Genomic DNA, 16,324 nt, shown 5'->3' with positions numbered 1-16,324 from the left:
AGACGGCTCATCTTCCAGTTCGGAACCTTTCATTCTCAGGGCATCAACGTGGTCTTCACCAGTTTCCTCATCTCCCCACGCCCACCTAATCCGAGTTCCAACTTTCTAGCTTGGCGCCATCCTGCTGACCTGTCCCACCTGTCTATCTTTCTTACTACCTATCCACTCCACCCTCTTCTGCGACCTATCACCTTTAACCCCAACTCCATCCACCTCTTGCACTCTCAGCTAAATTCTTCCCAGACCCAGTCCTCCCGTTTATCTCTCGACCCTCGAGGTTGCACAGTCCTTTGAGTGTAGGGGTTGGGACGTTACGTTGATGTTGAATAGGACATTGTGTGAGTTCTCTTCTGGAGTACTGCGTCCAGTTCTTGTCGCCCAGTAATAGCAAGGAAATTATTCACCTGGAGTAGGTTTAGAAGAGATAAACCAGCGTGTTGGTCGGGGGAAGTTTCGACTTATAACGAAAAGCTGGATAGGCTGAGAATATTTTCACTTGAGCACTGGAGTTTGAAAGGCGACCTGATAGAAATGTATAAATTATTGAGACTTCGGATAGAGTTAACTGCAACTGTCTTTTCTCCAAGGGGGGCGGGGGGGGGGGGGGGTCTTCAAGACGAGAGGGCAAATGCTTTAGGTGAAAAGAGAGAGATTTAAATAAGACATGAGAAGCTTTTTTTTAACAGGGGATGGTTTATGTGTGCAATTCACTTTCTGAGACAGTGATGAATGAAAGTACATTTACAATAATTACAGGATATTTGGATCGATAAATTAATTGGAAAGTTTCCGTGGGATTAGAAAAAAAGCTATTCATTTATGCCGAGTCCATTATTTATTGCCCAGAAGGCAGTTCAGAATCAACCACGATATTATGGATCTGGAGTCACATACCAGCCAGACCAGATAGGTATGGCAGTTTCCTTCCCTATCAGGCATTAGTGAATCAGATCTACAACAATTGATTCAACATCATCATTAGACTCTTCAAATCTTGGTATTTATTGAAATAACATTCCAACATCTGCCATGCCAGGATTTGAACTGCTGTCCATAGAATTATATCTGGACATTCATATTAACAATGCAGTAATAATATTACAAGGGCATTACTAACCCTCAGCAACTCCAGGAGCCGTCAGATGCGACTCGTTTAGTTTGACATTATGTACAGTATGAGCTGGTAGGAGTGAAAGGCCTGTTTACATGCTGCGTGAGTCTATGACTTTGACGCTATGAAACTTGAAGCTGGTTTGGATTAACAGCAGCATTGACAGTTTAATTGATCTCTTTCTGGGATATGAAATCTTGCTGGTTACTATGGAGTTTTTATTGCTCATTGAGCCTTTCCCACATACGGGACTGTTGAACAGTCTGTCCTCAGTTTGACTGAGTAAATGAGTTTCAACTGCAACAGGTAATTGAATCCCGCAATGCCCTGCTTTCTCTGTGATATCGGTGTCCTTGTATCTACCCAGGATAAACGATTGGTTCAAATCATGTCCACGCAGACGTAAGTCCTGTTGTCCATGTTGTGAATATGTTTTTATTCTTCCTGATATGCCCACAGGGTGTGGATGTCGCTGGTCAGGACAGCATTTGTTGTTCATCCTGATTCGCTGCTGCCTCGCTGCATGAGAGACATGGATTCGATCCCTGTCTTGTGTGATTATTTGCAGTTTGCACAGTCTCTCTTTGCTTGTGTGAGTTTCCTCCCACAATCTGAAGGTGTGCGGGGTACTGGGATCAGCCATGGGAAATGAAGAGGAATGGAATATTTATGGAGTGTGGCCACGTCTGATAGGATGTGTTTTGGAGGGATGGTGTCGACTGGAATTGGCCGAATGGCCAGCCTACCCACAGTGTCGGCATTCTCGGATTAAGTGTCAGCTATGTTGTTCTGGACCTGGAGTCACAAGTCGGCAGTATTGGGTAAAGATGGTAGCATCCCCTGTATTAGTGACATGCATGAATGGGATTGCAGGAAATTAAAGGCATGTTCACTGTTCCTGAGGTCAGGCTCCCATTACAGGTTTTATTCGTCGAACTTTAACATTACCAGTTCCGTGTGTGAGTCCCCAAGGATGACTAGTTTATTCTATAACCACAATACCACCTTCTCCAGGTTGCAGTATTTACTGGGAACCATAAGCTGATCTTGGGCTGATGCAAGCGTGAGCAGCTGCTACTGCCAATGTCATGAACACTAATCCAAATAGGAAAATGAAATTTCTAACATTGATACTCCAAAGTTAAAGATTTAACACGATTTAGATACGCCTGTTGGCTGTATCAGCAACATGTACTGCTAATAGCTATAATATTATAAATGGGGGCAAGTATTCCCTTTCGCCCCGCTTTTGACCAGGAGCAGTCCCAACCTCGAAAAACACACGCTGCTCTCCCGTAATTCCATCCCAACTTCCAATTGGATCTTCGTGGCTGCTTCACCCAGTTTCCCTGATATCGGGTCTGGAACTGGAATTAAGTGTGATTGCGTGCAGCAGTTGGTACTGCCTTGTGTGGGCAAAGTGATGAAGAGGCCGATGTTAAACTATAATGCGATTGAAGCATACGTTTCAACAATGTCCTGCACTGTCCCATCAGTTTGGAGAGTTTCATTAATCCCATTCTCCAATACTCTCATTCATTGAATCTCCACAGACTCTGGGGGCGTTAAAGTTAAAAATTCAGCCCATTCTGAGTTCCCACATGCCTGTCGCTAAGTCCTGATATTGTGTATTCTTCCTGACATTTCCTCTGCTACCATACTGGCTGCAGTTTGCAAGTGTGGTCTGTGGAGTACTGTAACCATTTAGTATTTCGTGTTCTGCGTTGTGATTGCTGCGACTTCACATTGCATCCACATCATAGCGGTCAGTTTTCTAAAAGTTTTACTTTTGATGAAACACGGTAAGAAATAACTCGTTTTTGCCTGATAATGATCTCCGAGGTGATGATTTGTTTTCAATCGAATGTCGTTCTCTGATATTTCAGCGTTTCATGTATCAGGATTTAAACCCAAAAGTTCTCGAAGACGTCCCTCCCTCCCACTCGCCCTAACTCTCTTTTCCGTCCTTCGTCCCATTTGACTGAGGCATTGCACAATCTAACAAACACTTTCACGTTGATACCATCCAGTCTGACCCGTTGCACTCACTGTTGCTGGGCGACCATGCCCCAATCTCTTCATTGGCACCTTCAAATCATTCGATCCGTTTGGATATCGTGGCTGTGAGATCAATTCTCTTTTAGCAGCTTTTACTGACATGGACCAGAGATTATTGGAGCGTGAGGCTCAATAAATGGACACAGACAATCATTGGGGAAAAGAGACTCTATTGGAAAAGATCAGCCATGATGGCTTTCTGCAATAGCCTACTGGTGTTATAGCTGGATTGTTAACACAAAAGGCCAGGTCACATTCTCACCAGACGGGTTCGATTCTCACTACACCACGCCGGTGGTAGAATATAAATGCAAGAAATACCTCCAATTAAGGATACGGTAAACCCGTTGTCTGAAAAGCCCATCTGTTTCACTAAAGTCCTTGAGGGAAAAAAAATCAGCCGTCATTAACTTAGCTGGCCGCCATGTGACTCCAGACCGCTTGGCAATATATGCTGCAGAGCCACACCACGTGCTGGTGCAGAATGTTAAAAAAGGTTCATTTGACTCTACCTCGACAATTGTCTGCAGTTCACATAAGTCCAGGGATGTGATCACACTGGGAAAGCTGCAAAAGAGATTCACTCGGTTAGTGTCTAGGCTGAAGAGATTTGGTCATGAACAGAGACAGGATAGACTGGGGTTGTTTGTCATGGTGCAGAGGCATTTGCGAAAGTCATGGAGGCAGGAACCCTTAGAATCTGAAGAAATATTCAGATGTGAATATGTTCTGCCAATACTACAAAGCTATGTGCTAAACGATTCGAGTCGTTAAGCTGTCGTTTTTGACAAATGGAGTCACAACGGGCTGAGGGGTCTCCTTTGAAACTGTTGTCCTCGGTAGTATAGTGGTTAGTGTCGCCGCATGTTATGCGGGAGATAGGAGGTCAATTCGACGCTAGGGCAGTGCAATTTTTAAAAAATTGTCGCTAATTTCTAAAGTGCGGGTTATTAATGCCTGTCCTTCCATTTTCCATGGGGCATGTCACAGGAAGGACAGTGCTGTCTGAATCAGCGTGGGGAGGGCTGCAGCTCCCGGCGAGACAGTGTAAGTGAAAGTACAAACACGTGACTTCTGCAACCTGCACCGTGTGTCTGTATTTGGAATCTAAACCATTTAATAGAAAGAAGAAGGAAGCTGAAGAAGAAACAGGGTAAACCAATTCCGATGTGAGTACAGAAAGATTTTCCACAGCATCTTGAGGAAAACTGACAAACGGCTCTGAGAAAGAGTTTCACTCTCAGAACTGTTAGTTCACAGAGGTGTTTTTGTTCCACTTAAGCTCTTAAGAAATTGAATAACAATTTAACTGAAGACTTGAAATGTTAGAAAACACCAGGCGATGAGTCATGTGCTGGAAACTGTGTTTACAAGCCAGATGTTTGATGACTGATAATGATACAATAGGCTGAAAGGCCTCTCGCCATGCTTTTAAAAACTCAATGACTGTCATTTTTCAACTGAATCAATAAGGCAAAAACAAAGTCACCAAGAAAATTTGCTAACCTTGCATATGTCTTCCTTGGTGCAAAATTGTTCAAATTCAGCTCTCTCACTGCTATTTCCCAACGTTGATTTCCACTCAGGGGAAAATATTTGTTGTTCCTTTTGAAAGTCGTAAATTGAATATGAATTCCTGACATTACAAAATAGCAAACATATCAGTGCTGTCAGAGCCAGTGAGAATTTCATATCGGAGATGAATTCAAATGGAAATAAACGTTGAAAGCAGTTGCCTTTGCCTGCTCAGACTCAGTACGACAAAAATAATGCTAACTGAAACATTCAGGTTTTTTCAAGGACTTAATAAGTTGAATGAACAAAGGTTGGTTCTGTGACCAGAATGCCTTGGATTGAATGACTTCGAGATGCAGGTTTTGGACTAGGGTATGCAAATTTGAAAATCACAGAACACGAGGTTATAGTCCAGCAGGTTAAATTGGAAATACTCGCTTTCGGACTGCTGCTCATTCATCAGGTTGTTGTGGAGTACACAGTTGTAAGACACAGAATTTAAAGCGATGTTTACAGTGTGATGGAACTGAAAGTGCACGTTGAAAAATACCTTCATTTTTGCTAAGTTTCCCATCTGTTAGAATAACAGACGTTAGCTTCACTTCTTTCATTTGTAAAGGGCAAGACTTTTGATTTTAAAGTTACATTCTCAGGTGAGCATGAAGAATTGGTGTCAGTCCCCGTGTGCTGTTGTCTGTTCCATAATGTTTAGATTGATTCTAATTTTATAAAATGAGTTAACAGAGACTGACATGGATTCATGCAGTTTTTGAGCAAAGTACAATGTAACTCTGGAAGTACAAATTCACCCCACAAACGTATATATGCATGTGTGTGTGTGTGTGTAGGAGTGTCGCTGTGTGTTGATAGGGCAATGGGATCACCTGTACTGTGACATGAACCCAAGGTCGCAGTTGAAGCCATCCCCATTGTTACCGAAATTTGCTCACAGCCTCTGCTCGGGCCCATTTAGCTGCTGCCTGTGTCGAAGTCCGCCTTGGAGGAATGTCACCTGAAGGTCCGAGGTCGAATGTCCTGGACCACGGAAGTGCTCTCCAGCTGGGAAGGGGCACACATGTCTGATTCACGTGCAGTTCCATTCATCTGTTGCTGTACCCTTTGCTGGGTTTCACCATTGTACCATACCTCAAAGAATCCTTGCCTGCAGCGTTTTTTTTAGATTAGATTACTTACAGAGTGGAAACAGGCCCTTCGGTTCAACAGGTCCACACCAACCCGCCGAAGCGCAACCCACGCAGATCCATTCCCCTACACCTAACACTACGGACATTTTAATATGGCCACTTCACCTAACCTGCACATTTTTGGACTGTGGGGGCAAACCGGAACACACCCACACAGACACTGGGAGAATGCGCAAACTCCACACAGTCAGTCGCCTGAGGCGGGAATTAAACCTGGGTCTCTGGCGCTGTGAGGCAGCAGTGCTCACCATTGTGCAGAGATTAACGTCAGCCTAAACATTATGCCACGGACACAGCACACAGGGACTAACACCTTCAAAATATTATCAGGGCTGACACTAATTGTTAAAGTTCACCTGAGAATGTAACTTTCAAAGAAAGTTTTGCAAATTACATAAGAAACAACTGAAGCTAACATAGTCATTCTAACAGATAGAAGATTTAACAATCAATCAAGATATTTTTCAATGCATAATTTTAATTACATCACACTGTAAACTTTTGCGATAAGTTCTGTATTTTATAACTGTGTACTCCACGAACACCTGATAGAGAAGCAGCTCTCCAAAAGCTAATGCTTCCAATTAAACCTGTTAGACTATGACCTGGTGTTGTATGATTTTTAACTTCGTATTAGAATATGGATCTCACAATTAAAACAGAGGGGAGGAAGCATTTCATCTCTCAGACAGTTCAGGATCAGTGGATTTTCTTGTAGCAGATGGCTGTTGAGGAAGGGTCATTAGCTGTAATGAGGCTGAGATCGGCAGATCTTCAAACCGCAAAGACATCAAGCGTTATGGGTAAAGGAAAGAAAGTGCAGTTCAAGGTTATCAGATCAGATATGAAACCACTCAACAGCGTAGCAGACTTCATGGTCTGAATGGTGTCTTTCTGTTCTTCAAATTGTTTGCCTTAATATGAAGCTGCAAAACAGACCTGAGTAAAATGTACCAAATTTAAAAAAATGCGTGCCCCACCGTAACACTGAACCGAGGTGAAATGAACAAAGAACAACACGATATCCATTATCTGCATTGAACCTGACTCCATGAGGCATGTAGTTAACTCTCACAAACCACCATTCCCCTTCCATTTTAGTGTCGCCCCCTCCGTTCTTGATTTAAACTGATTGAACGTTAGGCAATTGCAGCTGACGTTGCTGATGCGGAACTGTAACATACAGGGAAGCGGTTCTGACTGCTGCACAACATCATTCTGCTTCGAAAGCTCAGGCAGTATTTCATATCGATTACTGTAAAGGTTAACATTTAACAAGCCATGACAGTGAAAGAATTGAATCCTCATCACTATACCACCAGGGAAGATTTCTGTTAACACCAACCTGGACACCATCAGGTTCATCATTCTATTCTCTCATCCTTCTGTGAAGATGCCCTCGCCTCGATTCCAGTCTTGTTGTTTGGCTTACAACACTAAGGCTAACCAATCATCTGTTGCATTGAAGTTTCTAATTTATGAGACCTTACCTCTGAGCTGGCAATGTGCTGGTCAGTGGTGATAACACTGGCCTTGTAAACTAGAAAAGTGTTTGAAATATCCCATTCCTGTTTTTCAGTCCAAGAACTTGAGGAAAACCGTTCGGCAGGACAGGAAATAGGGGGCGTGAGCCACGATCTAGTTTTGCTGCAAGAACGAGTTGAGGCAGTATAAACAACAGAGTAATGGGGAAACATGTGGCAAGGAACACTGGGACGGGACGGGCTGAATACTTCCTTTCTTTGCTGTAACCAGACACTGGTGTTGAAGTCTGAAATTGGACAATATCAGCCAAGCGGGCGAAATCTTACTTTCTGTTTGTTTTCTCCCGAGGCCGGTTTCATTCTTGGGGAAATGTGTCTGCGTGCCTCATTTTGTGCGTAAAAATGGGCTTCAGTTCCCCGACTGGGTGTGAACATATTTTTCCCATCTCAAACTTCAATCCCATTTATTGCATCTTACAAGATTAAAACGTTCCAGGGTAATTAGCATTGAGATGAACACGTGAAACATCAGAGTTTACAAGATTACAGACCAGGTGCTGGGAAGGGAAATGATGGGACCCATTTCTGTGCTGTAAACACTTGATTATTTATTCATATTTGAGGGGAAACATATCTGCAGTGACATAATTTTAAAAACTGTGTTATGAAGAAACGGTGCAACAGTTTCTGCCCTCATCCCTGGTGGTCTAGTTGTTAGTATTCGGCGCCTTAACTGAGTGGCCTGGGTTTCATTACCGTTCAGGAAATCAGGACTTCTTGTTCCTGACGCAGAGAGATCAGCTGTATCAGGAATCTGTTTAATGCCTTAGATCAGTCAATACCCTAGCCCTTGAAAGAAGTGAAAATTGTCTTCCTCCTCTCTGTGCAGTGGGACAGTTCATTCTTCATTCTGCTCTGATTCCACTTCCCAAAGATTTTCAAAATACTGTCAAAACTGGGTCTCAGCTATTTCCTTTCTGTGCTTTTCATACACAGAAGCTGCAGTGATTGAATGGGTTGGTATCTGAAAATGAAACGTACCTATGAACAATGTGCGTTGCTATTTCAGGATTGTTTTCTCTGACAGCGCTGGGACATGACTGATGTTCTCTATGATATGGAAGTGGCAGTGTTTGAGTTGGGTAGACAAAGTAAAAAATTACACAACATCAGAGCATAGTCCAGCAGGTTTATTTGGAAGCACGAGCTTTCAGAGAGCCGCTCCTTCATCAGGTGGGTGTCTTTCTGCCGACACTTGATGTATGTGTCAACGTGCGTGATCTTTTGGAAGATCATCTGGACTTTAACCGACCGTTCGTGGTGTCGAGGGTACCCCTGACTTGGATGTGTTGGTGTTGGACTGGCGTGGACAAATTTGAAAATCACGCGAAGCCAGATTAGAGTCCAACAGTTGTCAACCGTCTGACGAAGAAGCTGTTGGTTCCAAATACGCCTGTTCGATGTAACTTGGTGCTGTGGGATTTTTAACTCTGATTGTCCTTGGTCATGTTTACCTTATCGAAGACAGTGAAATAATTTTCGTTCGTAGAGATGAAAATTCCAAATATTATCCACCTCAGTGTAACAAAACAAAAAGCTTGGATGTACTGTGAATCTCCACAACGCTCTTGCGCCAAGTAAATTTCGAACCTATAACCATCTGATCCGTAGCCAGGTATACAAATGGTTGTAACACTGGCCAGATGCACAGCTGAGATTTTACACTCTGCAGACCTTTGGTGTTAACAAGGACATGAGCAATAACAGTAACAGTCCCAAGGTGAACAAAAATCAAACATAATCACCATCAATTATTCACTTCAATTTGTCCTCAAATAAAACTACCATTCACAATCTGATCAGCCAATCAACGACGTCACTGCTGATCGAGGAAATTTCAACTTATTTTGCTGCGTTTCCACTATAATTCGAGGTAAACTCCAGCCGAATGACAATATCGCATTTCCCACAATTTTCAGATTTAGATTGCGTCAATGACCTGTTCATATTTGCAGGAAATAAGTAACATAAAATGAGTGAAGAAGTCCTTTTGGTGATGTAATCCAGTATAGAGTCGGTCAGAAAAGAAAAGTCAAAGACCTGAAACATCACTCGCATTTCTCTCGATATTAATGCGTGTTCCTGAGTTGAATATTTCCAGGACTTGTCTTCAATATCTAAAGATTTTTTTTCCCTACGACAGATTCTTCATAAATCATCTAACATCTGAGGTGTTGAGACTTATTTTACTTCAGATTAAATTGGTTGAATATCCTTTCCCCCAGCCTAATATCGCAATCCTCCCTCCTCTTCCATGGAAATACAAGCTGCTCCAGGTGAGGTTGCAGCTCCCAACCTGACGTTCCATTGCTCCTTGCTGCTCCATGTCAATAGATGCTGCTGCAAGTAAAATTGGAACTCCCACTCTGATGTCCCAAATGCTCCCTGCTGCGCCATGTCATGAAAAGCTGCTCCAGATGAGGGTGGAGCTCTCAGACTGATCTCGCAATGCTCCCTGGTCCATGTCAAAAGATGCTGGTACAAATGAGGTTGGATCTCGAAGTCTGAAGTCCCAATGCTCCCTGCCGGTCCATGTTAATAAAAGCAGCTCCAGGTGTGGTTGGACCTCCCAGTCTGATATCACAATGCTCACTGGTCCATGTCTACAGACGCTGCTCCAGATGAGGTGGTAGCTCCCATCCCTGGCATCTCCCTCACCTCTATACCATCATAGAAATATTGCCCACTGACCATTTCCACCACTGGAGCCATTGGTGGAATATCTGCACCATGAAAACCTAATCTTATTTCTCATCACCGCTGAATCATACTAAAATACTTCCATTCGTAAACCTTATTTAGCATGTGCATATTGCAGTCAATGGGAAGTAAGATAATGGTGTTAATTGACGGATGTTCAATAAAAATTACGTCTTATTTTTCATGTTGAGTAACTGCTACTTAAAAAGGACAATGCTTGTAATGAAATCATAGTTTTATTCCGTGTGAGCGAACGTGATTTGTATTATTTAAATTGAACTTTGTCACTGTGTAAAATGATGAAATAGACCTCAATTTCAAAACAACATTGGTATTGTTGCCATCCACCTTGAAATGTGGTCATAGAGATGTCACTGAAACAGACCCTTCAGTCCAACCTGTCCACGCCGACCAGATATCCAAACCCAATCTAGAACCACCCGCCAGTACCCGGCCCATATCCCTCCATACCCTTCCTCTTCATATTCCCATCCAAAAGCCTCTTAAATGTTGCAATTGTACCAGCTACCACATCCTCTGGTAGCTCATTCCATACACCTACTACCGTCTGTGTGAAAACGTTGTCCCTTAGGTCTCTTTTATATCTTTCCCCTCTCAAACCAAACCTATGCCCTCTAAGTCTGGACTCCCCGATTCCAGGGAAATACTTTGTCCATTTATCGTATCCATGCCCCTCATAATTTAGTAAACATCTATAAGGTCAGCCCTCAGCCTCCAATGCTCCAGAGGAAAAAGCTCCAGCCTGTTCAGACTCCCCCGAACGCTCAAATCCACCAACCCTGGCAACATCCTTGGAAATCCTTTCTGAACCCTTTCAAGTTTCACAATATCTTTCCAATAGACAGGAGACCAGAATTGCACACAATATTCCAACAGTGGCCTAACCAATGCCCTGTACAGCCGCAGCATGTCCTCCCAACTCCTGCACTCAATACTTTGAACAATAAAGGAAAGCATGCCAAACGCCTTCTTCACTATCCTATCTACCTGCGGCTCCGCTTTCAAGGAGCTATGAACCTGCACTCCAAGGTCTCTTTCTTCAGCAACATTCCCAAGCCCTTATCCCTATTTTTATAAATCCTGCTAAGATTTGCTTTCCTAAAATGTAGCACCTTACATTTATGCGAATTAAAGTCCATCTGCCATTTCTTAGCCCATTGGCCCATCTGGCCAGATCCTGTTGTAATCTGAGATTACCCTCTTCGTTGTGCACTGCACCAACAATTTTGGTATCATCTCTAACTTACTAATTGTACCTCTTATGCTGATATCCAAATCATTTATGTAAATTATAAGAAGTCGAGGACCCAGCACCAATCGCTGTGGCACTCCACTGGTCACAGGTCTCCAGTCTGAAAAAACAATGCTCCACTGGCACCCTCAGTCGTCTACCTTTGAGCTAGTTCTGTATCTAAGTGGTTGGTTCTCCCTTTAGTCCATGAGATCTAACCTTCCTAATCAGTCCTCCATGAAGTCCATATAGATCACATCTTCTACTCTGCCCTCATCAATCTTCTTTGTTATGTCTTTAAAAAACACAATCAAATTTGTGAGACTTGGTTTCCCATGAAAGCCATATTAGGTATTAGAACGAAACGTCTGTTAATGACCTTCGTTTAAAGACACTTTAGATGTTTATGCTGATTTAATCTGTGGTTATTGATCCACAGTTTACGTTCACTTCCTGCAGTTAACATGCTGATTTCTCCAGTTGTTCATAGTTCAATGTGATGCATCCAGTGTGTGCATAACGAGAGGGAGCTTGCTTCCCACATCTTGTGTTTATCTGTGTCTTATATCAGCCTTCATCAATGGCAAGAGCAAGGGGGAAAGGGCGAGATCAATGTGTAAGTCTGTCCATGCCAATCACGGCACCCACATCGGCAATTCTCTACTGTGCATTCACAGCCAGTTTTCTGTGCTGCTGCACCCACCCCCTGCACCTTTTGAAATATCTCTATTATTTTGTGGTGTCTCTCTGTGCTCTTACCACCAAGATGAATCACTTCTACCCAACCTGCTCCAGATTTCATGTGACAAAACACTCATTAAGAATCCCATAGCATTAAAGATGCACATCGCATCTCTCGTTATTTGGTTTCCCTGGATCACTTTCATAAGATTAACGTTCACAGCAACTTGACTTTGAAAAGAAAATCGCGTTCCTTTTCATTATCCCATTTCAGTCTACATTTCGTTAAATTCAGGCATCAGTCTCAAATTATTCTTTGAGGTTTTATAATCTGGTCGATGCAGATAAACTAACCATTGGAGTTGCAGTTTCAATAAGACAGTGTGATAATCAGAAAATAGCGACGAGAGTGGGATTCGAACCCACGCGTGCAGAACACAATGGATTAGCAGTCCATCGCCTTGACCTCTCGGCCACCTCGTCGCATATGCAGGAAAGGATATGACATAATCTCCCAGAGCATCACAATCTCATCACCTTTGGGGAATCTCCCATTCACAGCCTCCAACCTCATTGTCCATGAACCCCACACTGCCCGATTCTACCTCCTTCCTAAGACCTGCTGTCTCTGACTGCGCCTGTTTGACCCGACTCATCTCTTCCTACATTAACACCTTCCTGTCTCCCCAGTCCAGGAAATTCGCACCTATGTTTGTGACACCACTTATGTACTTAATCTCACTAAAGACTTTTATTTCCCTGGTCGACAACGCGTCATCTTCACCTTGGAGATCCAGTCCCTCTGCACATCCATCTGCCATGACGAAAGTCTCCAAACCCTCTGTGTCTTCATCTCGTTCCATCCCAACCAGTATCCTCCCACCGACACCCTCATCCAGCTGGCTGAACTGGTCCTCACCCTCAACAACTTTTCCTTCCAATCCTCCCACTTCCTCCAAACCAAAGGGCTAGCCATGGGCACCCACATGTGACCCAGCTATGCCTGCCTGCCTGTTTGTCAGATATGTGGAATTATCCGTCTTTCGCAGTTACTCTGGCACCTCTCTCCACTTGTTCCTCTGCTATATTGATGAATGTGTTGGGCGTCACGTCGTGCTCCCACGAGGACGTTGAACAGTTCACCATCCAACACCTTTCACCCCGACCTCAAATTCACCTGGATCTTCTTGGCAACTCCCTTCCATTTCTTGGAATGACCAATGAGAGACATATATTACAACCCCACCAACTACCACAGCTAACAATACGACATCTCCTTCCACCCCACCTCGTGTAAAAACAGAATCACTTATTCCTTATTCCTCCGCCTCTCCTGCATTTTTTCCCAGGATGACCAATTACGCCTCAGAAAGTCCAAGTTGGTTTCCAACCCACGTGTTTGACGATGCCCGCCAGTGCATCTCCTCCACTTCACTCACACCACTGCCCTTAAACCCCACCCCTCCCGCAACAAGGACAGAATCCCATGGTCCTCAACGTTCACCCCACCAAACTCAGCATAAATCATATAAGACTCCACCACTTCTGCAATCTCCAAACAGACCCCACTATCAGGTATATATTTCCCTACACACCCCTATCAGCATTCTGAAAAGACCATTCTCTCCACGAACCCCTAGTCAGGTCTACAACCCCCAATAAACACACACCCCACTTCTGGCATATTTCCCTGCCACCGCAGGAAGGGTAAAAGCAGTTCCCACACCACTCCACTCATCTCCGTCTCAGGCCCCAAGGGATCCTTCCACTTCAGTTAGAAATTCACCTGTACAACTTACAATGTCATCTACTGCATCTGTTGAATCCAGTGTGGTCTCCTCGACAGCAGGGAGACAGGACACCTTCTTGCAGATCATTTCAGAGAACATCTTTGGGACACCCGCACCCACCAACTTCACCATCCAGTGACTGAACACTTCAACTCCCCCTCCCACTCCGTCAAAGAGTGCAGGTCCTGGGCCTCCTTCACGCAAAACCATAACCACCCAATACCTGGAGGACGAACGCCATATATTGCGCCTTGTGACTCTGTCACCTCTCGGGATAAGTGTGGATTTGAACAGTTTCCTCATTTCCCTTGCCCCACGTCCCAAGCCTCAAACTTGGCACCGCCCTCTGGACCCATTACATCACTGCTCCTTCTGAACTATCATCTTCTCCCTCACCTTCATCCAACCACCGCTTTCCCCCATCCTGAAACGTGGATTCTCCTGCTCATCAGATGCTGACTGACCTGCTGTGCTTTTCCAGCACCACACTCCAGACTCTGATCTCTAGTATCTGCTGTCCGAACGTTCTCCTAGGAATAATCAATGACTACGGAGTGAAGATGTCCCTGGATTGCATTGATCACAGTGTGTCTGAGTTTTGAGTTTATTTTGGGTGAGGGCAGGCTGGATCTGAGACGAGCACTTAACACCCAGACAACGGGAATGGTATCAGATACCGACGTTAGGACGGGCTGAAGTGAAGTGGAAAATTCTGTCAGAAGGTGGATCAGTACAAATGCATCATATCACCCAGACTGTAAAACACACGCAGAAGGAGCAAATCAACTTCAGTGCAGGCACAATAACAGGTAAAGTGGAAAGAAGACAATACAATACTTTAAGATGGAGTCGAATTATTTATGAGAAAGAATTAAATATTTAAGGTATTTTACATAAAGACTGCCCTCACATTGTAAAAAGGAATTTCCTGCAGTGTAACGGTGATATTTGAATGTGCCATCACAATTCCGAGAGACACTGACATATTATCAACTGTAGTGGCTTGGCCTAGGGAAAGTATGATCGGCCCATCAATCAGAATTCAATACTTCAAAGCTCTCCTCTGCTCTGTACAACCTATTTGCTGCTCCTGTCGTCAGATCCCAATCGCTTCACAGTGTATCTTTTTCTGCTTCCTGCCTCGCGTAAACACTTGAAACATGATCCAATCCCCAGTGTTTCTGCTTTAATCCATAGTTTGTATATCCCGAGCTGACACAGGTATTAGTGACCAATTGGCCTTTTCGAGCGCTCTCACTCTGTATGATCTATGCTCTGTGTATGATCCGCAGGACACACTGCAGAAATTATCCCATCTCAGCGGACTGAGCTGCCTCCATTGATAGAGCTGTCTCCATTGGTGGAGTATCACACAGTAACAGCGAACAACTTTTGATGTCATCCTTGAAGGTACTTGCTACAAAAAAACGGAAGACTGCGGGAAACTGCTGTCGTCAGCGCGATGTACAGAGGCCCAGAGGGAGCCTAGTTGGCCCATAAACCAGAAATCAATGGATAAAAAGATTCTTCTTTTTGGAAGAATCCAATTCAGACAATCAAGTGAACATTTCCTGGGGAGAAAATGGATGTGGGAGAGCTGACAGTCTCAACTGGTTCCAGCATTTACAATCTTGGTCCTTGTGACAACAAAAGCAGAAACCTGGAACTGTTTACCTTGCTTCTGAAAAACAGGATATTAAATTTTGAAGAGCACTGATATTTCTCCCTGATGTTCATGAAATAGTCAAGAGCAGAGTACGGTTCCCTGAGTATGGTCTGACTTCTGGGTTATGGACTGTGATATTCTGCTCACATGATCTGAACACATACAAAGAAATGACTCAGTGACAAGATCTGCTGAATCGGATTTAGTGAAGAACAGAAGCTGATGTAATGAAAAGAGCCATAAGAGTGGGAATGCAGCAAATTATTTTCCACACTCGAGAACAGTGCACAGTGATTTTTCCAGGGGTCAATATCTGTGCAAGTTGACCGAAACAGCGTTGGGTGTTATTGTACTGCATCTTTTGTATAATGGTGCAAAAGCACGGAACTTTTGTATAGAGAGGCTAACTTCAAAATCCCCAAAGAGGCAAAACACACAAATGAGGTAAACAACAAAGTTAGCACGCAAATTGGTGTTACGCCATGGAGTAAACTTCCCTGCTCAAATTTCGTTCAAAATCGCTCTCTGTCTACTTCCTAAGACTGATATTCGAACAGTGAATGGCCTATGTCAATAAAAAATGCTCTGACCTCACAACGTCAGCATTTCATACCCAACCGCTTAAGTATGACTGGCAATAGTAATTGATCCCTCACTGTGTTACTTCAGCACACGTAGAGAACAAATAACTATAAGAACAACAGTCATGTATGTGACTGGGATTTGACCCGATTCTGTTGCAACCAATCGATTCAGCTATAATTGAAATTGTTTCCACCGTTCCTGTGTCGGTTATAAGTTT

The 16,324-nt window shown here is 43.6% G+C and overlaps 1 non-coding gene across 1 annotated transcript; it reads right to left on the bottom strand.

Annotated features, from left to right (window-relative positions):
• Positions 1–12,467: 12,467 nt before the first annotated feature.
• trnas-gcu (transfer RNA serine (anticodon GCU)) lies at positions 12,468–12,549 on the bottom strand. The gene has a single exon. It is a non-coding gene; the product is annotated as a tRNA-Ser (tRNA).
• Positions 12,550–16,324: the final 3,775 nt, after the last annotated feature.

This window comes from Chiloscyllium punctatum, chromosome 27 (assembly GCF_047496795.1).
Source record: "Chiloscyllium punctatum isolate Juve2018m chromosome 27, sChiPun1.3, whole genome shotgun sequence".
NCBI lineage: Eukaryota > Metazoa > Chordata > Chondrichthyes > Orectolobiformes > Hemiscylliidae > Chiloscyllium > Chiloscyllium punctatum.
Note: the sequence above shows the minus strand (reverse complement) of the source record. Positions and strands in the feature narration are given on the sequence as shown.